The sequence below is a fragment of the Octodon degus genome, unplaced genomic scaffold (assembly GCF_000260255.1).
Source record: "Octodon degus isolate 3935 unplaced genomic scaffold, OctDeg1.0 scaffold00010, whole genome shotgun sequence".
Taxonomy (NCBI): Eukaryota; Metazoa; Chordata; class Mammalia; order Rodentia; family Octodontidae; genus Octodon; species Octodon degus.
In genome coordinates this window covers 23,889,349-23,916,470 of record NW_004524586.1, presented here as the reverse complement: position 1 = coordinate 23,916,470, position 27,122 = coordinate 23,889,349, and the positions used below count along the sequence as shown (strand labels likewise).

The following is a 27,122-nucleotide window of genomic DNA, read 5'->3' as shown; positions in this document are numbered from 1 at the left end:
CTCAGCCCGGGTGTGGGCTGAACAGCTCGGTTTAGAGTGGCTGTCTGCTTCAGGTGCGGGAAAAGCCCAGGGAGACAGCACGGTGACTGGGGTCTCCACTAGTGGCTGGCACCTGGGAACAGAAATTTTGGAAAGGGAGAGGAAACTGAAGCAGATTTCCTGGGAGATGTATGCATTTTCTTGGCTGCCCTGGAATCAACATCAGCCCCTAGGGCCCAAGGGGAAAGGAGGTGTCCCATCTCTGCTGTAAGAACAAAGCCCAGTCTCCAGCTCACCCTGCACCCCCTCGCCCTCCTCTGCGCCCACATCTGTGCTTGTCCCTCTCTTAGCAGGCCAAGTTCTTTCTGTCCCAATGCCCGTGCCTCTACTGGCTCATTTTAAATATTAAAGTTGCATGAACTTTCTAGTTACCACTTTTTGGATAAAAACCACACGAAAACAAACAGGAGGCTCCTCTATGGATTTCTGCCCCAACCTGGATTCATCCACCACAGCAGGTGTGCTGTGGCAAAGATGACTTCTGTTCTTGCAGCCCAGGGTGTCCACATGGAAAGAAATGCCCTTTTCTGCATGTGTTTCTTTCCTAGGGATTAGATTCACCCAGAGTGTTTATTCACAGCATCAGAAAAGGCCATGAGCTCCCCCAGATGCAGCCAAGCCCCCCTCTTCCTCCTTCTGAGTGAACACTAGTGTTATTCACTGAGAAGAAGGACCGAGAACTTCATTTAGGTCCTTGATACATTTGGGAAAAACAAAACACTTCTTCCTCCTCTTACGATATTTCTCTACCTTTGGAATAAACATTAAAACTAGTGATAGCCGTGCGGTGAGATGGGGACGGCTTCGAGTTGGCAGATAGGCTAAAGCCTCATGAAATTATTATGTGATAGAAATGATGAAATAGTGTTCAATGGGCAGCAGAATTTAGCATTGCTTGGGTGAATGTTCATGTGAAAATGCTGAAAGTGAGATCGGCTCTTAGTCTACCTTCTTTGATTGCTGCAGGGAATTCTTATTTTAAAAATTGTCTAGTAAAATGAAAAATATTTGTATCATGTTCAACTTTGCCTTCAAATAGTCCCGCAACCATTTCTGAGATGTTTACAAATATACAATGGCCTGTGCAGTGAATTTGAAAACTTAGTAATTATTGTTTACATGCTTCTGGCCTCCACTAAAGATGTTATGTAAAATCAGACAGGCATTTTACATTCTTTTTGTTCCAAAGTTTCTCCTTGTATTATTACTTAAAGTGGCTTTGCTGTCATCTCCCCCAGTGGGACACAAATGGGTGTTGGAGGCATTTTTGGATGATTACATGTTTCATATCAAATTGGAAATGCTAACATGTAGTTCTCTTTTCTGCAAAAACCTGCTCTGGCACTGATGCAAGCCCCCCACGAGGTAAGTCTTAGATGCTGTGGTGCTCTTACCAGGCAGATAGCAACTTCCAGGAGACCCTGAGAACACAGTCAAGCTGACCTCTTGTTTTCTTAGATAAGTTTTTGGTGTCTTGACAAAGGCTGGCTTTAGGGGAGAGTTTTATTCTTTGTTTTTCCAGTGCTGTAGGGCTGATGGAAATTGGTGGGTTTTGTGCAACTCTGCCCAGTGAAAATGATGGTCTGCCCAGGAGCCCGTTTGGGCAAGCCGAGTCTGATTTCCCTGCTACAGGGCCCAGTGTAGCTGATATAATTCTTCAACTTTGCTTTGGCTTAGTTCATTGTTCATATTTCCCAGGATGAGAGCCCTAGCTTTGTGAGAAGGTCCTGTATCTCATTTGGGCAGATTCAGGCTCCAAGGAAGTCTCACCTGTAGATCTGCTTGTTTTATGACTACATTTATCTATTGGGAAGCAGGGATCCCATGGCACCAAGCCCACATGCTCCCTGTAGATTCCGAGTTAGACCTAATGAAATGTGTTTTGGACCCATAGGTAACAGGGATGTAAGTTTTTTGTTGTTGTTGTTGAAAGTATTTTTTTTTTCTATGAGCAGATCAAGTGCTGTGGTAATGTTTTGTGCTATGAAGCTTCCAAGAGGAAGCTCTCCGGATAATTCTCATAGGTGATCACAGCATTTTGGACAGTCTTGCTAAGATTCTCAAATAGCTGGGAAGAAAATTAGCAAAACATTAATGCAAACTAGGGTTGGCACATAAAGCTTGCCTTAAGAAAAAAGAAATTGTTTATGCAGTGTTTAGGAAAAATAAAAGCACAACATGTTGCCTTGAGACTGCCTTCAGTGCTCTAAAGCTTGGGGGCTTGGGGCCCTATTGCTCTGGCTTAGGGACTGGGCACAATAGAGAAGAGCAGCACCTAGGGGTTCCTTCTATCTGCTCCACCTAAGTCCCCAGAAGGGATTTGATGAGTGCTTTCACAAATGCCAGAGGTGGATCTGGATCATGCACAGCAGCACTTAGCTGTTGGTCCACAGCCCAGCAGTACATATTACTAGTATATGTTTACCTTTATTCCTATCACCTGTGAAGCACCTTTTTGTTTACAGACGGCTTACTACGCATCAGGCAGTAATGAAGACTGTCACCGGTGCTATTCACCTGTGAGGGCATAGATGGATATATCTTTGTCATGGGTTGAAGAAACTGAAGCACAAGCAGATTAAGAAACCATCCAAGTTAGACAACTAAGAAGCAGCTCTGAGATTTAAATTGAGATGCAGAAGCTGCATAGTCTGCATCTTGATACCTCACTTCAGGAAAAATGCAGCCAGCATCCGTCAGTTGAGGGCTTATGTGTGCCCTGGCCATGCCTCATGCTTTCTCTTTGAAGCCTCATCTCACTCAGAGGTGGATGCTGCCTTACCCCCCAATTTACAGGTACAGAAACTGAGTTTCCAAAAGGCTGAGGCCTGCCTGCTTGTTCAGTTGTGAGGCCGCCTAGTGTGGATGTAAGGAGGCAGTAGATGCTCTACCCCAAAGCCATGAGCCAGTAAGCAAGAAGGAGTCCGTGACCATCTTCACCAAAGTGAACATCTTATAAGCAAGACCCCTCTGTTTTTTGTTTTAAATGGGAAAGTTCCATTTTTACTTATGTTTATTAAACTTTAAATGTCCTTTTGACACGAAAATGTATATGCGCAGTCCAGCTATACAGCCATTTTTCAATGACAACAAATGTCAAAACCCTGTGGATATGTAGGGTAAAACAAGATTGACCAGGGAAAGAGAATTGTTCGTATAACTGGTAATCTGACACAATGTCCTATTTCCACTTTTAAAAAGGTCCATTATTCAAGTTTGTTTTCATGGTTTTTAATTCCCCCTTTTCCCTTTTTTGTGGCCGGCTTAGCCCATCCTGGGGATGGGACTGGCTAAGCATGTGGTTCCAGGGTTGTAACTGTGGTCCCTGTGGTTGTCTAAGCTTACCTAAGCAGGCACTTTAGACTGCTGAGCTATCTCATTGGTCCTTTAATTCCTCTTGATGAAAAAAAATCAGACTTTCTTAATCTGTGTGTGCTGATCTTCATCCAAAGGCTCGTTCTCTGGGTCAGAGTCAGTGATGTCAGAATATAACAATCAGGTTCCTTGTCACTAATGTTTGGCGTTACAGAAGTTGAACTTCTAGCCTCTGGATCTGTTGGCTCCTCTACTGTTTTGTGAAGTACAGATTCACCTTAAGAATTGGAGAAAAATATCAATTTGCCTTATCTTTATTTGTTTTGTCAAGATCTTTTTTTGTTAAGTACTAAATAGTCTTTATCATTGTCTGAATGTTCTACATTGCAAATACTACCAATTTATTGATCACAAACACATCCATTTTCTACTTTTTCTGAGGTTTCCTCTGGTCCTTCTGTTATCTGTTACTTCCAGGGAATAGGTGTACAACATGGGAACAAATATCATTCTGGCTCTCAAATTAAATCTTAGGTTGGCTGTAAAAAATGGAGGAAGAACAGGGGTGGTTCAAACTCTTTAGAAGATGGGACTTGGGCCTGCTACTGAGTTGAAAGGTGGGAACTAGTCAGAGAAAATTTCTGGAAAGAAGTTTAGTGGTCAGCAGACATAGTTCAGAAAGTTCTTCCTTCACAGCACTGCAGAAAGGACCTGGAAAGACAATAGTCATGAAATGGTCAGCTGGGGCAAAGGTGTCTGCCTGGCACTTGTCAGCCTGAGTTTCCTGTACTCCTCCATCCTTCTGTCTCTGGGATACTCCCTTTCTTTCCTCCCCTGTCTCCTGATGCTTTCTGTCTGATATGCTCCACCAAGTGTGAATCTGCTTTGGATAGTGGGATGCTCAGGTAGTGGCACCTGCTTCATTTTGGATCAGTTCTGCACCTTTCTTGGACTATCCAGGAACTCCCTGCCAGGCACTGGGGATGAAAGAAGAAAGGCCAGGTGGCCTCCAAGGTGCTTACTGTCCAGTTGGACAAGGGCAGAGTGGGTCACTATGTCCATTTCCTCCTAACGCCATCTCTCAATTTGAAACTTTTGATTTCCAACGTTTCTCTTTTATCACCTATCCATCTGCCAAATCTTTATTTGGCACCTTTCAGGCACTTGCATATGTAGTATTAGTCTCTTTTCCCTTTATTAGAAAACTTTGTTTGGTGTAATTCTAACAAGACACAGGGAAACTTGGTGCTGTAATTGGTCCAGACAACTTGCTCGAGGGCACTAGAGATTGATTGATGTTTGAAATATTGACAGGAATAGCCCTGTCATTATTGCTCCTAAGAGTTCAGTGTAATATTGCTTTTAGCGTTTCATTCCAGGCTGAGATAGTTGTGTTAGTTGGAACAAAGTATTCAGTTTTACAGAACGAGAGAGAAAATTAACCCTGGAAGGGATGAATGGGACAAAGTGGGTGCTAGGGAGGGATGTCCAGAGCTAATGTCTTACCAGAGTCTTGACCAGGGGTCCATGGCTGAAAACAAGGACATTCCTAAGGAGCAAAGATCCAGAGGCATCTTTGGATGCGGCTCAGCCCCACGAGGCATGGTCTCAGACTGTGGTTTTCAGGTGTGTATACTAAGAATGGAGTCTCTGATGAGAATGTGAGAGGCTGCGGTCCCCTGCTGGATCATCCCAGAAATGAGGGGCCCCAGAGAGGAGATTTGAAACAAAGAACACCACAGGCAGATTTTGCCCAGTGGTGGAAAGGACTCTTCCATTGGCTCTGTAGGCCCTGCTCACTTTTGTGCATGACACCAAACATCTCTATAGCCAGCACTGCTTCACTGCTCTCTGAGAGTTTGTCTTTTATTATGTTGTGTGTGGTGGTCTGTCGAATCCGTGCTTTATTCGGCACTGTCACCTGTTGTACTCTGGGGATTAAGATGCATCTTTATCTTCCTTGCTTTCCATTTCTCCACACTTCGGTTTGCACGAGCATGGTTAATGTCACCTGACCTGATTTCTGATGATAGTTTTCTGAGAACTCTGAGTCTACTGCATTGATGCAGAACAGAGCTACTTAAAGTGTGGTCTGGTGATCGCCTAATCTGAATTACCTGGGCCTAAATCCAGATGATGTTAATATGTTGGTATTCAGCTGAATCAAATTAAGAAAAAAAAAGCCCTGGAATCTTCATTTTTATCAGGCAGTCCTATTTATCAGGTTTGGAAACTACTAATACACGATCTATACTCATGTGAGGATCTCCTCTGGTTCTTCTGCCCTTTCTGACCATGCAGCCAAACTTCCTGACCTCCTCAGTCCCTACAGTGGAATCAGAGGAGGCCAGATGATGAGCGCTGGTCTGAGGATCATGGGTGGAATGACAGGTAGCATTGCTAAGTTGAGGCAGCATAAATCCCCCTCATAATGGTAGAGTGCCCTGCAGACGTGGCCGAGCTCCAGAAGGGAGGGGTCAGGAGGGTGTCCTTAGAGGGTCATGCCGCTGGAAGTGGACCCTGGTGAGGGATGAAGAAAGGAATCTGCATTATCTGAGATGTAGGGGTAGTTGGCTACTACAGCATAACTATAGATGTATTCTAACTAATACATCTATCATCATTTTTCTTACTCTCTAGTAGCAATTGTCAAATGAGTTGTATAATAAGAGACATGAACATTAAAGCTGGCCCTGTTTCAATTTGGCTTTGCTACTAATCAGTAGGTTGCTTAAGATCTCTTCATCCTAGTTTCTTTATGTAGGGGATTGAGATAATACTGATCTTGCAAAATTTTATTAGATAGGGTGATATTAGTGCCATGGTATACACAATTAGATGTCTTCTCCACACTCTTTTTTTTTAGAATTTTATTTTATTTATTTTATTTTTTTTCAAAGTTTTATTGATAAACAGATAGCAATGAGACAGTTTCAAATCAAATCGGAAGTACAGTTTCAACAAATAACACACTGCATATATTCTTCTTAGTGGTTAATTGCTGTACAAGATGCGGACTTGTGATCCTCTTTACAAACACCATTAGAAGAAATCATTCTATTCATTAAGAGAATGCAACTATATATCTATCCCAAGCACTTTGAATACACAGATACAAAATGGACATTCATCGGTATACCCCATTTTTTCTAAGTTCCGTTATTGAATATTATAGGTGTGCAAACTCAGCAAAATATTCTAAAAGAGTCCAGTAGCCCATAATAGCATTGGGTCTTCTGTTTAACTGGCAATGTCAGAAATTATTGACCTGAGTCCCCCACTCTTGTTAGTACCTCTAACATTCATGTAGTGTCTGTGAATGGCACTGTAGCACTGTTGCTATGACCATGGCCTTTGGCTTTGGGCTGTCAGGATTTAATGATAACTTAAATTTCTCACCTTTTATGACAGTGATTGCAGGACACTGGATGAAAAGCATTATCACCACAGCTGGGTTAGATAACATACAAAGAAAATGGTCTGACCCTCTCGTTGACTTTAAAGTTTGTTCTCTTCCCACAGAGGTTAGCTTGAAGCAGGTCCAGGGAGATCTCTCCATCAGATCCATGCATGGAACATCAGCTGTCCCTAAGCTCTTTCTCTCTCCTTTCTGGGAAGATATTTGCCTATTTGTCTGATAAATAGAGCATCTGTCTGTTTGAGATATTATTTTCCACTGTAAAATGAGTTGCTGTACATAGAATTCTGAGAATTGATGATCTTTTCCCACAGGGAGATAAATGCTTATTGCACGACAAAAGGAGATCATTAGTTTCAGAACTTGTGGCTATAGTTATCTCAATTAGTTATAAAGATTATGCCTTTTTTGAGTCACACAAGCCTTGTAAAAATTCAGCACTTCTATTTTTCTGGAGTAGTGTTTATAAATATGAAAATTACCTTAGTAATATTGCTTCTTTTAAAAATGTCATCTTGATGTTCTGCATGGATGAATTGGAATCACTGCTTTGCAGCGAGGAAGCCAGCTCAGAGGGGACTGCCACCTATGGGTGGGTCTCGCAGCATTCACCAGGAGCTAGGCGGGTGTTGGAGGCTCTGAAATGCCTGGGACAGGGAAGAGGCAGGGAAGAGGCGCTGGCATGGAGGAGCATCGCCACAGGTAATCCCACAGAAGCCAGGGCCTAGCTGCTCTTCCGCCTCTGCTAAAGACAACGGAGCAACAAAGAGGGGCCACTATGCTGTGGGGACTTTGGGTTGGCTTCCAGAAGGCTAGCAGTCTGCCAGTCAGTAGTGAGTATTTCTTTCTGCCTTACCAAAGGTCTTTGTTCTTTAAAAACAAAACAAAACATGTTTTTATTGAAGTATTAGTTTGAACCATATGAAGTAGCTGGTATTTGACTATTTTAGGCTACAAAACTAGAAATTTCATTGGGTTCAACCTAAAATAATATACACAAAGAAAAGTGCTCTATTCATAATTGTACCTCTACCCCAGGACAATCTCCACCTGCCAAGCCCACGTCTACCACTTGAAGGTCACCACTATCCTAACATCTAACAGCTCGTTTGAACTTTATATCAAATGAAAGCACAGTGTGTGTGTGTGTGTGTGTGTGTGTGTGTGTGTGTGTGCTTTTGTGCGAGTATTTTGGCTCAGTATGTTTTGAAAGTCCAAATGTGTTGTCATGTCCCATTATAGCTTGTTCATGTTCATTGCTACAGATCATCCCACGGTATGGCAGGATCCCTATTTATCTACCCATCTTATGTATACAGATATCTGGAATATTTATGGTTTGGGGTACATAAGGCTGATGCTATTTTAGGGTGCACATAATTGTAATTTTTGTTGGGTATAAATACCTTGGAGTGGAAATGCTGGTTACTCACCAGAGGCTTTAAGGGATTGAACTCAGGCCCTTGCACTTGCCAGGGAAGCGCTTATTCTACTGAGCCATCTCCCCAGCCCTTAATCTCCACCTCTTGAGCAGCCTCCTTGGGTAAAGCTCGTGGAAGACCTGGGAGGTGATGTAACCCTAAAGTGGGTCACTGTCTGCTGGAAGAGTGGGCAACATGGCACGGTGCGTGAAGAGTTAAATCCTGACTGTGGATGTAAAAATGCATTCTGGCTTTTTCATTGATAAAATAGCGAAAGGGTCTCTTAGAATAAGAGGAACTATAAAGATGAGGTAATGGAATGTGATGGGTTTCTCACATAAAGATGGTAAGTAGTGTATTTGAGCCAGTTTCCCTTTATTTCTCTCTCTCCTTTCCTTCCTATGCCTGAGGTGGGAACAGCAGTCAATGAAAAGATGCCTAATATTCCAATGAAATAATAATAGGAAAAGGGCCTCTCTCAGGACTGCAGAATAGAACTGAGCCTCGGAATGGGATCTAGACAGTTTGGGGATGGAATTATGAACAATTAAGAAATTACTGATAAATACATAATGCATTTAAATATATACTGAGATCTGTATCTGTTGATATATGCATATATACACATTGATTACATATACATATAAAAATGATTTGAGCTGTACCTTGGTTATAGGGAGGGTAGGAGTGGAGGAGGACTCCTACCCTTCTATGTGCAACTCTGAACTAGGATGATGGAATCTCTCCAGCTCCATCAGGAGAGGCTATTGCTGTTCTCCTTTATACAATGTTATGCCTCATATTTGAGCAGCTCCAATTTTTACTAGTTTTTATTCTCTTCAAGAATAAAAAATAAGGCTGGGGAGATAGCTCAGTAGACTAAGTCCTTGCCTGGCAAGTGCAAGGCCCTGAGTTCAATCCCTGATACCTCAATAAATAAATACATAAATAAAAAACGAGAAGAGAACTTCAATAGAAAAATTGGCAATGGATATGAATAAGGAAATAACAAAAACAAACACAACTTTAAACATGAGATTTCTGTGGAAATGCAAGATATGTCCTTGGGAAAAAAAACAGCACTAAGTAAAGATTAGCACGAAGTTTTCATGTGCTTCAATAACAGTGTGTTAAAGCCATTAAAATTAGTTATGTGATTAACTATCAGCTGACATTTATCAACTGCCACTGAGTGATAAAACAGCTACATAAGTACACATATAATGTGGCAAAGTAATGGGTTTAATTTGCTCTTATGTCTATAGAAAAACTGTAATAAATACCCACAACAAAATTTTAATGGTATTTTTTCCAGGCCAATGGGATTATATAATATATATTTATTTTTTCTTCTTCATGCTGATTAGTCTTTTACATTAAACATTTCTTACTTTTATACATATTCAGAAAAAATACATAATATGGATGGTCACTGTGATAGAAAACCAGAGAAGCAAATGAAGTATCTTTGGGTTGGGCACTGGGTGATTCATTTGTTACTGATTCAAAAATATGGATGGCAATAAAATGTCAAAAGTCAGCATTTCTATATTTTACATCAGTTAAAATATTTAGAGAAATCATAGAGTAAAGATTAATACTTGAAATATGTGCATTTATGTTGAAATGGGTAACGAGAGCCTGCTTATGGAAGTGTGAGTGTGCTCAGCCCTCCAGAGGAGCAGTACTGCAGGGCCTACATGGCCATAAAATTCTTCCTTCCTTTGACTTAAGAGTTCTGCAAAAAATACATTCAGGCACTAAAATAAGAGATTAAAACATCCTCATTTCTAAAAATTTTATTGCTGTTATTTCCACTACAAAGTATTGTAAGTTTGTGTGTGCAGAAAACAAATTAAAACTCATGTTAATATTTAAAGGTGGTTTGACAAATGATGGAGAGGTGGGTAATACCATGGCCACTGAAGGAATCATTTGGAAAATCGTGAAGAAGCATGGTGAGGTTTTATGATAAAATATGAAAAGGATACTGTCCAAAATATATCCCAGAACAATAAGCACTTGAAGTATGTCTGCTTTGAGCACATATTAGAAAGGACTATATCAAGGTGAATGTGATGGAAATGACTATTTCTCTTCATCTAAAGAAGAAATTTTAAAGATCATAAAAGACTTGCAAAATTCAAGAAATACCAAAGTACCAAGCTCTTTGACTCTTCACACCTTTCTCTACTAATTCCATTCCTTTCTCTTGTTGAACTTTTTAGCCCGTATTTTTATATAAATGAAGAAATGAAGAATACATTTTCATGTGAAGTTTCTTAGCATGTGTTGGGGGTTATTTTCTATCTACATAGATCTTGATGCTTTCTACTGGCTGTTTGGTTTTCTGTTATGTTACACTGTTTAAGGAATTTTAGGATGCTTTCATTTTTGATATGACAAAGAGCATTACTATTGTGCGTAAATTGTGCACTTGTTCAATTGTTGCTTCCTGACAAACGTTTACAATTTCCCAGGTGATAGTACACATGCGTATTATCTTTTCAATTGCTGAGATACAGTATGGCATGCCCACAACCGAAAAGAGAAAAGGTTGAATTCACCTCACAGTTTCAGAAGATTCAGCATATGGTGACAGGCTCCAAGGCCAAAGAGCATTGTGGAAAGATGTGGGAGAGCAGAGCTGCTCAGTTTGTGGTGCCTGGAAAGCAGAGTGGAGGAACAGTGCCAGAGAGGAGCAAGTGGGGACTCTACAGTGCCATGGCCATGCCTCCAAGATCCACCCAGAAGCACCTGAAGTGTGCCTTACTAGTCTACTGCTAGGTGTTCCTTATTCCAAAGAAGATAGGGTATGAGGATTAATTAGATCTCTCTCTCTCTCTCTCTCTCTCTATATATATATATATATATATATATATATATATATATATATATATATTTACTTAGGAACTGATAAATTATTTGTTCAGTGGGATATGCTTGAATTTATGTTTCACTAACAGTTTATGGATGTGTCTGTTTTTTCAGTGCTGGATATCAATGTTTTATACTTTGCCATGGAAGGAGGTAGCATTTGCTTTTCCTTTTTGTTTTTGCCTATTTACTGTTCAGGGACTTTCCCATGTGCAATAGCCATTTACATTTCTTCAGCAAAATACTTCTCCTCTTGCCTGTCCTGCTAGTGGACCTTTAGAAATTAATCTGTTTCTTTCACATAGTGAAAATATTATCTCCACATTTATGGTTGGCTTTTAAGTTTCTTTGTGATTTCTTTCTTTTTTAAAAAATATATTTAGTACAGGGTCAACAGGGTCTCAATACCCAGATCGGACTCGTAGTCATCCTCCTGTTTTTCAGCCTCCCAAGTGCTGGGATGACAGGCACACACCACCGTGCCCATTCTCAATCACCCACCATCTCAGTGCGCCCCGGAGGCAGGGCCAGCATGACATACCAGGGATGGAACCCCAGTCAAGTCCACTGAACTATCTGGCCCGCCCTCTTTGTGATTTCTGGTTTTTTGTTTCTTGGTTTTTTTTTTTGGCAGAACCGGGGATTGAACTCAGGTCCTTGCGCTTGCCAGGGAAGCGCTTATTCCACTGAGCCATCTCCCCGGCCCCACTTTGTGATTTCTGTTAGTGTTTACATGCTTTAATTTTTAAGTAGTTAAAATCTGCCATTCTTGCCTTTTCCGTTTCAGTTTCACTATAATCCAATTTAGAAAGTCCTCTCTCATCTAAAACAGAAATACTTTTTTGTATTGCTTAATATTTTATACTTTTGTTCTTTACTTTTAATTCTTTACTATGTTGGTTATTTTTCATTTATGTGGCGAGGTGGGGGGGATTTCATTTTTCATCAAATATTTTATTACTTGTGAAATAAACCATTGTTTATTTTGATGATGCCTTTATCAGATGCAAATGTCCATGATATTGCAACTGACTTAATTGATCTGACTCAATTAACATTTTAATTATAGTAGCTTCATTGTATACTGAGATGTGCATAGCGGAACTTAGGCTCGGCCTCCACCCCGGCCATGGCTGTGCAGAGAACAGAATGCCGAGGTTTAAAGCTCTGGAAATGGTATGAACTTGAGAAGGTTGCCCTCTTTCTGTACTTCAGTTTACTAGTCTTTAGTAGGAAGATGATTGTCCTGAAATCGTTTTATTGCACTGAAATCAAAAGTATGGTTTGTGTCATTTCAGTGTTTTATATTTGATTATGATTTTCTGTGTGGCCACATACATTCTCAGTTCTTTTGTAAATGTACACAGCTTGAACATAATGAATACTTTCTATCTGGTGGTTATAAAATTCTAAATATATTGTAGTAAGTCACTGTGCTACTCATATCTACCATTATCATGCTCTTAAGTGTGTTCTTCTAAATTTGGTTTTTTAAATGTGGAGATCTGCTATTTATGTGAAACTAAAATAATAAAGTCTTCAGGTTGTGCTGTTGTTGATGATGAGATAATTAATATTTTGTTTTATTGCTGCCAACTTACTCAGTGGGCTTTTTGTGTTTCTCTCCCTGCTATGAATGTGTCTGTCTCCCTAAAAACATATGTTGGAAACTTAATCCCTAGTGTAGTTGTATGTGGAAACCTAATGAGAGATGTGTAGATCACCAGGGCTCTGTCCTCCAGAGTGAACTGATTCATACAGATGATAAAAGGGCTTAACGCTGCGCATGGTCCCTTGCTCTGCTGTGCCTCCTCTTGCTTCACAGCCTTCTGCCATGGGACAGTGTAGCATGAAGGCCTCCTTCAGTCCTGCACTTCTTTCCTTCTAGAACTTTTGTTCTTTGTAAATGACCCAGTCTCGTGCATTATGTTATAAAAGTGCAAAAAGTACTAAGAACCCTTGTCCAACATCTTTTGCTTTGAGCTGAATAACTCATGATAATTTTTGTTTGTTTGTTTGCTGCTCTTCTTTTTGTCCTTTAATGACTTGGATGTCATTTCTGTACCAATTTCTATATTTCTAGTTAATGTTCTTACATTTTCATCTCCTTCTGATGAATTGAGCCTTGTCTTCACAAAATTCTTCATTCAATTCCTGATCTTGAGCTCCACTTTATCTAACACTAATATATTTCTGTTACCTTCCTTGAAATTAGAGTTTCAATTGGAATTTTTTTCCATCTTTTATTTTCAAACTACTCATGTTTTTATGTTTAAAGCACATCTCTTGCAAACAGCATTTAGTTATAGGTTTTAATTTTATGAATCTGGTGAGTCTTTGCTGTTTAATTGATGATTAAACCACTTATAGTGAAGGCAGTTATTGACATGATTCAGTTTAAATTTGCCATCTTTTTTTGTCTTCTATTTGCCCCATCTGTTTTTTACTCTTTTTTAAATTAGTTAGATAGCTGTCAATATTCCATTTTATTTCCCTTTTTAATATAATTATTTAAACATTTAGTAGTTTCTCTAAGTTTATATGAAATTTTACTCATCATTATCAGTAAATCATCATCATACTATTTCATGTACATTGTAAGACTTTGATGATAGTATACAGTGATTTCATGCTTTTGTTACATTATTAAATTTTTAATTTCATGTATACATTCCATAAAACATTTATATTATTGTTTGCTTTAAACAATACACTTTTATGAAAGTTAAGATTCTTAAATATATTTGTCCACACAGTTAATGTTTCTGGTGCTCTTTATTACTTCTTTTAGATTTGTTTTTCCACCTGGGGTTCTATCCTGGAAGCCTGAAGAACTTCCTTTAGCATCTTGTGCAATTTACTACAAGTGAAGTTTCTTGGCTTCTGTTTTTTGGAGTTGTCTTTACTTTATCTTTGTCTTTGTTAAGCATGGAAGAAGTGTAGGTTGGCAGTTTTGCTTCAGCACCTGAGAGCTGTTCTTATATTGTGCTGTGGACTCCATCGTTTCTGAAGAGAAGTCATCAGTGCTTAGCTGTAGTATGTCTGAGTCGCTCTCATTTGTAGGTTTCTTTCTTGGCTTCATTGAGATTGTTGGAACTATGGCTTGTCTTTATTAATGAAATATTCCTAAGACATTTTTTCTAATATTTCTTTTACTTCATTCTTTTGTTCTCTCTTTTCTTTTTTATATCAGACAGTTTGATATTGTTCCATGGGTCTTATACACTCTGTCATGTTTCATGCTTAAATATTTTCCTTCATATAGAGATTCAGATCATTTCTGTCAGTTTAAGATAACTTATTTTTGCTGGTTTTCAGATTCATTAATTTTTTTTTAATTTTTCTGTACCTATTCTGTAAGTCTGTAGAATAAATGTTTTATTTTAATGCTTAGATTTTTTGATTTCTAGAATTTCCATTTGGTTGTCTTTAGAATTTTGGTTTTTCTGTTGATGTTTTTCATATATTTACCAATTGTGTTAATCTTCTAATGTGTTTAAAACAGAACTTTTTTTCTTTTAATTCCAGCATCAAGGTGGTTTAGGTTCTAATTTTTTTTTCTAATTATGGGTAATATTTTCCTGTTTTCTTTGATGTTTAGTAATTTATTTTATGGTCATTGTGAACCGTACACTGAAGAGATTCTGGATTGTTATATTTCCCCAGAAGTATTGAATTTTTTTCTTGCATGCATTGAATTTATTGTCAAAAACTGTTAATCCTTAGAGCCTTTGTTTTAGGCTATGTCTTGGAAAGTCTGTTTGGGATTTGCCCTTGATCCTGGGTTGTATCCCTTAATCCTGGAATATGGTTTTTAGCCTCTGGTTTAACCCTATTGAGGTTTCAATGGCAAGTTTAACTTGGAGAAATTTAAGTTCCAGATTCAGGCTGCTAGCACTAGCGAGCTGCTGAAATCTCTGCTTGACTCTGTAGACGGTAGCTGTTACTCCCTCTGGGTTCCTTGGAGTCTTGCCCTGCTGCCTGCAATTTCAGAGTTAGCAATGATTTGAAGGAATTTTTTACACAGAATTTTATGTATGCTCTCTATGGCTAAACTTTATGGGAAAATTTCTTTATGGTATTCTGCATTCTTTTATTCCTACTGGCTTAATTTTTTTCATAATTCTCTTTCCCATTCTACTTTACCAATTGGTATTGTTTTAGGCTCTTCAGTCAGGAGGTAGATTCATATTTACATTTTATCCTTTTTAGTTTTTAAAGGGAAGAAAAACATTAGATTCAATCAGGAACAGAGTGTCTGTTTAAAAAGACTTAAAGATTTCTTTGATGTAGACTTTTCATTTTTCACATAAATATTACATTTTAAAAATCCATCAATTTTTACTTTCACTCTAAATAATTCTACGGTTTTCTGAGTTATTTTTTAAATGGCTACACATTGTTGTTGAGGTCCTATTTAGTTTTAGAAACTCAGCTCTGACTTTGCTGTTCTGTAATGGCTTGTCTGACCCCATTAGCCCCCAATCCAGTGGGTGTAACACGGATAACAAAGTTTTATAAAAGTGTCCTATTTATCCTTCTTTGAATGACAGAAATTCTTGTCTGCTGGTTTCATTACCTTAATTCTATCTGATAGGGCAAGGAAAGGATCTTCTATTATGTAACATGAACATCATAAATTGAACTTTTAAATCTTAGTATCTAATCTATGGCAACTCATAAGAAAAAGAGATGGTTTGTTTCTTGTAAAAAATGTCCTCTTGGGGCCACGGAGATGGCTCAGTGGAATAAGCTCTTCCCTGGCAAGCGCAAGGGCCTGAGTTCAATCCCTCGTTCTGAAAACAAAAACAAACAAACAAACAAACAAAAATGTCCTCTTAGTGTTTACTGAAAGTCCCAACCTGGGGTGCTTTTTCTGTAGATGAGGATGATGTGGAGGACAGGGATGAAGAGGAGAAGATAACAGCAAGAATTACTGTATGCTGTGCAGTGTGTACGGCAGTACACACAGGCTCACATGGACCAACTTAGATCCTCAAATAGCTTTATGAAGTAGAAATTATAGAATACTTTTACTTTGGGGATATGAAATCTAGGACTCAGGTTAAAAAACTTGCCCAGAGTCACACTGTTAATAAATGAGATGTCAATGCTTTGTATGACAGGTTTAAATTGAGGATTTTATGTGTTGAGAAAATTTACATCTTGTTTGGTTTTAAAAAAGGAAGAAAAGGGACTGGTTGTGAGGCTATATAATAATTAAATGACCCTAACAACCTCAGTAAAATGATGGACCTGCGACTGAACAAATGGAACTTTGACATTCCCCGGATGGCACTGTAGAGTGAATTATATCATACCTGGTATCCGGCCTGGAAGAGTTCAGAGGGACTGTTTGTACATCTTCCTTTGAATTTGCTTTCTTTTTGTTTCCTAACTGAGAGCCATATCAGAACTCCCTCTTGTTCAGTGACAGAGCTGAGTCTAGTATTGCAGTCTCTTGGCTTTTTGGCTCTCAAAGGTCACACGTGGTGTGTGACTTCCTAAAGGAGCGTGGCTCTGGATTGTTGGGGCTGGCCTTTTCCCATGCTTTTGGGATCATTTACAGCTGTGTCTCTAGACAGCATTTGTGAGAGTGGTGAGAGATACTTATTAAAACCAACACTTACGGGCCGGGAGATGGCTCAGTGGAATAAGCACTTCCCTGGCAAGTGCAAGGGCCTGAGTTCAATCCCCGGTTCCACCGAAAAACAAAAACAAAAACAAAAACAAAAACAAAAACAAAAAAAACCAACACTTGTCCTAAAGGACATCCTGACAGTTCTCTTCAGTGTCTTTATGTGCTTGTCTGGTGCAAATGAACAATGATGTGTCCTCAGAACCAGGGAATTGAAGGACAGACAAGCCACACCTGGGGACAGTGTCCTCTCCTTCCCATAGGATCCGTGGCCTGAGGCTTCCTTCACATCTTGTTCTAGGTATCAGCAAAAGGGATGAAACTCAGGTTCAGAGTAGATATTTCTAGAAGTGATTTTTTTCTTTAAAGATTAGCTTGGACATTCAGATGGACCCTCATAGTACATTAGCTGTACTTTGGGCATGGTATCTGGATGGTGATGCATTATTATTCTTTTTTATTCAGTTCTTTGTCTGGGGACATAGGAAGCAGAATGTCCACTCCCCTCACTTAAGGTAATCGATAATGTCCATGACTTCACTCCTGCAGCTTCAAACATACACACCAGCCCCCCACTGTGCTTGGTACTGTGTTAGGCTCTGGGAGCCCAGGTGAATAATGCCACCTGTCCACCTCATTGCTCCAGGGTGTTCCACCAGTGGACAAAAGGCCCTGAGAGACCAGACTGCAGCTGAGCTTACTGTTCTGAGAAATTGCCAGTGTGGGTGGATGTGCTGGCAAGAGTTATGTGCTACAGTGGAGCTGGCTCTTGGGTAGGAAAAATGGTAGTGTTCAGAGCTGAGCGTAAGAAGGGAGTAGAAAGAATCAAAGAAAAGCTTTGCCTGGGGGCAGCAGTGTCCTTCCCTCATACTCTTGGCTACTAGTTCTCTAGTGTCTGGCCTTGAGCTTTGGACTGTTACAGGAATAATAACAACTGCTAGAAAAGCAGCTCCTCCTCCTCTTTTTCCTCCTCCTCCTCCTCCTTTTCCATCTTCCTACTTCACTCACTGTACTAAATGATGGTTTTTGTTTTGTTTTGTCTTTTTGAGACAAGGTTTTGACCTGAAACTCTCAGTGGCCCTCTTGCCTCATCCTCCTGAGTGTGACACCACACCTGGCCTTAGATGAGGGTCTTGCAATTTGTGTGCAGTTAGATCATATAAACCTTTCATTGTCAGCACAAAGTAGACATTTAGAGGTTCTTATTTTTCTCACCTCACAAGTGAGCAGCTAAATCTCAGAGATGGAAGTCATTTGTCTGTGGTTATTTGACAATGGGTGGCAGATGTGGAATTGAAATCTGGTCCTCTCTGATTTGCCAACTTCTGTTGCCATTGCTCTGTTGCTGCAGGTGGGTGGAGTGCTGTGTCTTGTATCTCATCTTGGTCATACAAATCTGTAGTTAGATGCAGAGAAGTCTCATGATGATGATCCCTAGATCTAGAGCCAGAGTGTCTGGTAGCAAAGGCAGCTCTAGTTTACTATTTTGAAGAGCAGGAATAAAAATACAATATTATAAAGGGCTGGGGAGATGGCTCAGTGGAATAAGCACTTGCCTGGCAAGCACAAGGGCCTGAGTTCAATCCCCGGTTCTGCCCCCCCCCCCAAAAAAAAAACCAATACTATCTACAAGAGGTGGTTTTTGGATGATAAGTGCTAGTACAATGGGACACTGCAAATGTCAATATTTTTGCTCTATGTTCTTGAGTGCTCATTCCAAAACTCCCCTGCTTTTTTCTTGCCCCTAGCTTGGACCAAGATTTTTTTTTTCTGGGTCCTTCTCCCAATAATCCTCTTGTCACTCTGACTGAATCTAGTTTTTAAGAGCCATTTTCTCATAAGAAATTTCTCTCTTGGTTATTACAGTTATGGTTTCTTTCTTTTACAAATGGAATCACTCTTGCAGCAGACATTGTTGGAACATCTGCCTTCCAATAACCGACATAAAGATCATCAAGATGAACCTTGATTAATTACCTGTGTATTTTGTAGCTAAAGAGTAAATCATGATTTTCACTTTCCTCTCAAGAATGTGAGCTGCTTGAATTAATTCAAGAGAACAAATGTTTTTTCTTTTTCTTTTTTTAAAAAACCTCCTTACTGCTGCCTCAGCATTTAGAATTACTGCCTGAGGGTTTCTTTTTCCTTCCAAGACTCTAAAGATCTATCAAATAGTTTTTGTATTAAATTTAATTATTTCTCATTTAAACCCAAAAGCACTGCTTGAGGAGTGTGCTCTGGAAAGAAGTGTCCCCATCCTATCATTAATATTTTTGTATCTCAGCAAGGCTCTTTAGAACCAGATAGAAATCCCAACAATCTCACCTCCAGTGAGAAGTCAGAAGGGAAGTTTTCTTTGACAGAAATAGGTTTAATTCCACACTGTCCTAATGCTGACCGTTGTCAGATTCGACAAGCCTGTATTTCACTCTCTGTGTGGCCCTAGGTTATGCTAGCATTTGCCTTGCTACATGTGAGCCCTCAGGAAAGGTCAGCTATGCTTCTCCACACTAATTCATGCCTTATCCAACACAGATGCTCCACAAATAGCAAATGGTTAAAGAAGTAGTGGTTGTGATGTAACTTCACATCATACTTCTGCAACTGGAAGAATGATTGTCCCTTCTTGAATCTCCTGAATAGGGAAGATTAGGCCAAGGGTGTAATTAGGAGGGCAAGTTGAGAAGGCAGGTATTATGATTACTGTCTATAATGGCCCCCTTTTTGGCAATGAGAAAGAGGCTAAGTCAGATTTTGGCACTTGGAGTGGCTCATTGCTGTGACAATATTTGGCTTAATGCTTTACTTTGAATCACAAGAGGATTTTTGGAGAGTTGTGTAGATGCTAGCTAGAGAAGCCTCAGAATGCAGTAATCAAAGATTGGTGGGAGATTATTGATGGAACTCACAGGGGCAGAGTGTTTATAGAAATACAGACAGTAAATTAGACCCACATGTGCAAACATCATATTGTCTCCTTAAGGTGAGAACCTGAAAGAAAAAAATGGAATCTGAAGGATATAATAGATACTGGGAAAAGGAAATGAACTTACTCAAAAGGAAAAAGTTACTGAGTTAGCAAGAAGGACAGGAGAGTCAGTTGGGGAAAGAGATATGTCTATGCATGTAAGCAAGATGGCTTGGATAACTGCTATGCATTTCTGCTGGTCAATGAAAAGGAGCAGATAATCTTTAATCTGTTTTGTCTTCTTTTTTAAGTGTTGGTACTTTTTTCTCCTTAATTTCTTATACATTTCTTTCTTTTTTTTCTTCCAATTTTGCATGCATACATCTATAATATGAATAACTGGTTGGAAGAAAACACTGCAATACAACAAATATTGTGAAATTCATATTACTTTGTTAAGTGAAGTTATGTATCACTTATAATTTTTTCTGCTTTAATAGTATTTTGTACTCGCTTTTAAAAGTTTAAAAAACAAAAACAGAAATACAAACAGTAAATGCTAGATTTGGGAGGATTCCATTGGGAACAAGGACTCCATTGACAGTTGAACTCAAGGCCATGTCTTATGCACTGGTAGAAAATTTGTTTATAGGGGTCAGGGAGATGGCTCAGTAGAATAAGTGCTTCCCTGGCAAGAGCAAGGGCCTGAGTTCAATCCCTGGTTCTGCTAAAAAAAGAAAAAAGAAAATTTGTTTACATATACCCGTGTCCTGAGATTTTTCAGGGGGTTGAGATTAAAGGTGGAAGACTAATCTGGCTGAGAAAATTTCAAGGCAGCCCAATATACAGGCTGAAGTATAGGTATTGCTTCCTGCTTTTTGTGAGATTTGTAATGTAAAAAAGGAGCATAATGTCCATTTGAAAACTTTTTAGTTTCACCAGAAAAGAAACACTTGCACGGTAGGAACAGAGGAGAGCATGGCTGCTGAAAAATTAGCATTAGAAAGAAGTCAAAATACTTTGCATCGGTAGAATAAGAAAGTTGCTCTGAGGCATCTCAGGAATCAGCAAGACTCTGCTCTTTGCAGGCCCAAAGATGCAAAGCAAGACTCTTTGCTTTGAGATTAGAGCCCCAGAGCACTTTTCTTGAAAAGAGCCACCTAGCAAATTGAGCCCCCAGAATTTATCTCACAGTGCTTGGTCATTGCAATGTATAGTACTTTTGAAGCTATGATCCAGGAGGGCCTTGCTGCTGCTCAGATTGGCAGCAAAACTTTGTATCATCTATTTTGTGCTTGTTCTACATACATGCAGAATGCAAGAGTTGTGATGTCATAGAGGCTTCCACCCTGATTTCAGAGAAAGACATAAGAAGTCATATGGTCAGTGTGTCCCCAAAAGGGCAATGTATGATCTATGAGGGTGGTGTCAAAAGTGAAGTGGAGAGCTTAGGAAGTTGGAGATGCCAGGAACCTAGAAGGTCTGAGGAAATCTACTGACCATGAGCACATGCAACTCAAGACAGAGACCCTGAGATCTGCAGCCAGCAATGCCATAGTGGACCCTTAAAGCCCTTTGAAGCTCACATCTTAACACAGCTTGCTCCAGATGCTCAGAACAAAGCCAAGGAATTTAGGATTTACCCTGCTGGGTTTTAGTTTTGTTTTAGTCCCATTCCTTTCTATCCCCCAATTTCTCCCTTCTGGAATGAGAATGTTTACCTTGTGCTGGTGTATGTCCACAGTGTTCAACTTTCTTTCTGATTTTTGCAAGAATGTGTAGCTAAGAGTTTGACTTGAGTTTCAGCAGAGACTCTGGGCTTGGCCTTTTCAGCTACACTTTAACCGTTAAAACTTTGATAACTTAAGAGATAGACTAAATGAATTTTGCCTAAAGAGATATACATGAGCCTTATAGTGGTGTCTGGAAGGTGATTGGATCATGGGCTCATCAGTAAATTCATTCACTGGTGCATTCAGCTCCTGAGTGTGCTATTATGAGGTGAGTCCTGGTTAGAGGTGGGTCACCAAGGGCCTGATATAGAAGGAGAATCTTCCACCTGACCCTTCCCTGCTCTCTCTGCTTCCTGGCTGCCATGACATGAACATATTTCCTTTGTGACAAGCCCTTCTTCCATGCTGTTTGTGCATTTTGTCTTGCCAACAGTGGACTGAGAATCCTCTGAAACTGTGACCCAAAAGGAACCTCTCCTCCACCAAGTTCCACTGTCAGGTATTGTGTCTCAGCAATGAGAAAGTGGCTAAGGTAGGGGTTTCTCAGGGACTCTTGCTTCTGGCAAGAGTCCTTTTCCCTAGAAGGAAACACTGGGCTGGCACTGAGATGCCCTGTGGTTTTGCCACTCTTTTAGTCCCCTGTGTGGGCAATTCTTGGCTTTTCTCCACTGCACTTTGACACAAATAAGCTGTCCAGGGAGGACTAAATAGGAAGACAAAAAAGGTGAAGGCATGGCTGTGTAACTATGTGTATGTTGATTTAGACATCCAGAAGCACACTATTCAGCTTTTCCTCACTGTGACTGTCTTAGTTACTCTTCTCTCGTTGCTGGGACAGATACCCGACACTCAAAATGAAGGAAGGAAAGGTTTATTTAGCTCACAGTTACTGGAGGTTTCAGTCCATACTCAGCTGGGTCCAACGCAGAGCAGCACATAGCAGAGGGCAACCTTTCATGATGGCGGCAAAGAGCAAGAGTGCAAGGGAGAGATAGAAACAGCTCAAGCAGCTAGCTTCTCTTCCCACCTTACATTGTAATGCAAATTACCTGCCCCAGGGTAGGGGAAGTACTCACACCTATGGGTACTTCCCAGTACTTACCCACCTATGGGTAATCCCAGCAGTACTAAGACCCATATTCCCAGCCTTGGACCACACATAATCCCAGTGGATCATGAGTTAACACAAACTCTAGAAGTCCTCACCCCATGACTGCATGAGGCTTTGGGGGGACAACTAGACACAAACCATAACAGTGACTAAATTCCTTAGACAGATGACTGATGAAAGAAAAAGAAAAATACATTCGCTCTCATAATTTCAGAGGTTTGAGTCGATGATCAATTGTATGCATGACTAGAGGCCTATGTCCAGTCAGAAGAGTCATGGTGGAAGAAAGATGCTCACTTCACAGCAGCTGGGAAGCAAGAGAGAGTGTGAGAGCAAAAGCCTGAGGAAAAGTAACCCATGAAGGAGTACTCCTGGTGCCTAATTCCTCCAACCAGAGTAGACCTCCTAACAGCCCAGTCAGCTAGGAACTTACCAATGGGTTAACCACTGATGAGCTTCCTGCCACCACAGTCTGGTCACTTCACACTTCTAATCCAATCAAGTTGGCAACCAAGATTACCTGTCACCTCAGGTCTCTTTTCCTCTGAGGCCCATGTCTACCTGTTGTCCTCCCTGACTGTCCCATGCCTGTTGAAGTGTCCCTTTTGCAGTCTGGCCCATTTCTCCAGGTGTAGACCTTGCAGAAGTTACTTGGTATTTGTTTCCAAAGAGTGGCATTTTCAGTATGTGTTCAGTCCATCTCTAAGAGTTGCCAAAATCCGAACAGTTTCAGCACTGCTGAAAAGTCCAAGTCACAAGTCTCCTCCAACATCGAAGGCAAACTCTTAGCTGTGAGCCACTGTACAAATGAGAAGTTAAACACTTCCAACATTCAGTGGCACAAGATCAACATTACCATTACAAAAAGTACACACAGCAGGACGTCAAGGGTTGGGACCACCACAAACCCAAAACCCAACAGGGCACACATTAAGTCCTATAGTTCCATATAGAACATCTGAAGCAATCTGTGGCAAATTGCAAGCTCCATGTGGCTCCACCCCATGATACTCTTAAGGGCAGCTCCCATGGCTTCTTTCTTAGGATTGCTTTGCTCTCTCCTTGAAGTTTCCTAAATGATCCACATTCCTGGATTTTCCAAACTTCTGGGGTTTCCACTGAATAGCCTTCTCACTCACAGCTTTGCACACAGCCCTCTCAGGGGCACACTGCCTGGCCTCCCAGGCCTTCTTCTGAAATCTAAGTGGAAGCCTTCTTAACCACAGAACTCCTGTATTCTGCAAGCCCCTAAAACCAGTGCCATATGGATAATAACAAGACCTGGTGTCAGCTTCAGAAGTAGCTAAGATTTCTTCTCTCTTGGCTGTAGGGGTCAAGTGCCTGGACTGATAAATTCTCCATGCCGGTATCATTCTGGAACCTGGTGTTGCCACTGCAGCTATTCTGGAACAGAGGGCTCTGCAGCTTTCCCTCAAGGAAAAGTCCCCACCCTTGCAATTCTGAGGCTGCAAAGGGTAGAGACCTGCTGCCTCCTGTGATGCCCTTTGGCCATCCTGTTGCTCCCTGGTAATGCAGCTATCTGCTCTATCTTTGCAGTCTGCAGCCTTCCTGATGCTTCCTTTCTGGCCAAACTCACATCTTAAATCATCCTGCTGGGCCCTTTGCTCTTGATTCTCAACATGAATCTGGCTAAAAGCCCTAACAACAGCCATGCCACTGTTTCAATATTTGGCTGCTTTGAAATGTTTTTTGAAAGATTAGTCAGCCTGCCATGCTTAATCTCACGCTCAGGCAAAGTCTCTGGACATAAGAAAAATTCAGAGAAACTTTCTTCCAAGCCATAACACAAATCATCCAGGGTCCAACAACCAATGCAATCCTTCTTCCCAGAAGAATCCTCCCCTGCCTGGTCTTTACAGGCAAGCTTTCTATCAGCCTAGTCTTCTGAGCTCTGACAAGAATCTCCCCTACAGAGCAGCCAAAGCTGTTCCAGCACTTCTTTTGTAGGCAACATCTCCACACCTTTCTTATCGCTTTATATAAGCCATTCCAAAAAGCTCTTAATCCACACGATCAGGTTTAGCCATAGCAATGATCCCACTTCTCTCGTACCAAATTCTGTCTCAGTTACTCTTCTCTTTTTGCTGGGACAAATATCTGACACTCAAAATGAAGGAAAGAAAGGTTTACTTAGCTCAGTTCCTGGAGGTTTCAGTCCGTACTCAGCTGGTTCCAAGGCAGAGCAGCACATGGCAGAGAGCAACTTTTCATGGTGGTGACAAAGAGCAAAAGAGTGAAGGTAGTGGCAGCAGCTCAGGTGGCTGGCTAGCCTGTCTCTTCTCCTTGCATTTTTGTAATGTGAATTACCTGGCCCAGGGCAAGTGCGGCATCCATACCACAATAACCAATCACAAACAGCAAAAACTGCCCCATGACTATAAGAGGCTTAGGAGGGACCCCTATACATAAGCCATAAAAGTGTGGCTTCCCCATCCTTATAACTAAACTATCCTTCCTCCAAATGCAAGTTTGAGACAAGTTATCTTTCTAGTAGATTTTTTCTTTTATTTTAAATAAAAGCTTTTTTTGTGAAATGATTATTAGGTTGATGCAGGAAACTTACATAACAGAGAGAAAAATGAAAAAAAAAAAGAAATTTATGATCTTACTACCTAAAGAAAGCCAGCTGACATTTTAAGTTGTGTTTCTTAGTTCCCCCATTTCATAATACAAATACTTTTCTGCACAAAAGATGTGTCTCATCTGAAATGTGGCTTGCTTTTTCACTTGACATTATGTCCTTGACCTTCTCCTATGCTAATAATTATTCTTCCTCAACTTGTTTGTCAGAAAACTCAACAAAGGCTGGTAGATGAGGGCAAAAAATTTAAATAGTCACTCCTCTGGTATGGGCAAAGAGCAGCTATCCCCAGCATTCTGTGGATGCAGAAAACACTGCAGCAAATATCTTGGTACATATGTCACTGTGCATATTTCTGATTATGTTCTCACACTTAATTCTTGGATTAGGAATTTAAGTATCAAAGAATTTTCCCCTCCACTTTTTATCATACTGCCCAGTAGAAAAGTTGTTCCACCTCCTATTCCTTCAGCAGTACCCTAGCTGGCTGGCTGTTTAAGTCCTGCTCCTATGTCCCTTGCTGGAGGACCCTTCACAGAGCTTCTGTTTGATATCCTATGCCCTACTCTGTCATATTGCTTTTTATTTATTACAGCATATATTGGTAATCTGAATTGGTGCTGTCTGTAATCTGTTGGTACCCCTGTTTGCATGTCTTTCTGCTCAGCCAGGAACTTGCTTGTCCTGCAGTACCTTTCCACAATTCCCTAAGACTCGGCTTATCACAGGGTACAGAACATGCTTGTGAAATGACTAAGTTTACTCACACCATCCAGAACACTATTTATACATAAAACGTTATTAATGTTTTAAGAAATAAGATGTCAATCATAAATTAACCTTTGGATGGCCATGAAATTCTGATGAATAATTCTTAGGTAGTTGTAAGATTCTTCTGGTTGATTGAAGTGTGAGACCTCTTTCCTATGTGCTAGTAGTGGGGGTGTAATCCTTGTGTTTTCTTTCTTATAGTTTGAAATGCCTTTTACATTCTTGAAAGGTTAAATACAGTATATTGCCTAAAGCAGGGCTTACTTCCTGGTAATCTGCCTGGGCCTTTGAACTGTTCTCCGGGGCTAAGTGCTGAAGCATCTATGTGCCCAGAGGCTTGTTTGCAGCACATTCCTTCAGAGGAATGGTTTTGGTGGCTGAAGTACCTGTGAGAGAAATTTTGTAGTCTTGTTCCTACGTGTGTCGGTCTTCTAGCTCATCCGGTAGTTAAAGTTTGGACAGGGAGTATGTGCAGGGAGCTGGGACTGCATCTGAGCACAGCCTGAACACTTCCTAGGGTTGTTTCTTGGGATTTTAAATCTGACCTCCTTTGTCCAAAAATTTTATCAGTCACTTAGATAAAGACATAGAAGTCAGGTTTATCAGATTTGTGAATGACACCAAACCAAGATGGAAGGCTAATATGTCAGATAATAGAATAAAGAGGCATAAAATTCTTGAGAGGAATGTTGGGCTAACAAGGTAAACTAAACAGGATTACATGTGGAGTTTGTGGCAGTCTTCAGTAGCCAGCCACATTGGCCCAGCATAAGAGAGACCTGGCTTAGGGCTGGGGAGATGGCTCAGTGGAATATGCGCTTCCCTGGCAAGCGCAAGGGCCTGAGTTCAATCCCCGGTTCCGCAAAAAAAAAGAGAGAGACCTGGCTTAGCATGGTGTAGACCTAGGAGGGCTTGCGGGTTCCCCAGTGGCTAACCTTTATATTTATTTATTTATTTATTTATTTATTTATTGTATTTTAGGGAAGGGTCTACAGGGTGTTCAGGGTCTCACTACTAGATTGGATTCATAGTGATCTGCCTGTTTACAGCCTCCCAACAGCTGAGATTACAGGAACGCCACCACACCCAGTCTCAATTGCCACCCCAGAGATGGGGCCGGCATGACAGGGGACTGGGGATCAAACCCTGGTCCCTGTGCCTGCTTGCAGGCATTTTGATCCACTGAGCTATTTGGCTGGCCCTCTAATCTTTTTTTTTTTTTTAATTTTTTTTTTAATTTATTTGAGAGAGAGAGAGAGAGAGAGAGAGAGAGAGAGAGAGAGAGAGGT

The 27,122-nt window shown here is 40.5% G+C and overlaps 1 protein-coding gene across 1 annotated transcript in view; it reads left to right on the top strand.

Annotated features, from left to right (window-relative positions):
* Positions 1–27,122, top strand: part of Plpp4 (phospholipid phosphatase 4) — a 149,029-nt gene that overhangs the window by 822 nt on the left and 121,085 nt on the right. The gene's annotated exons all lie outside the window — the stretch shown is intronic.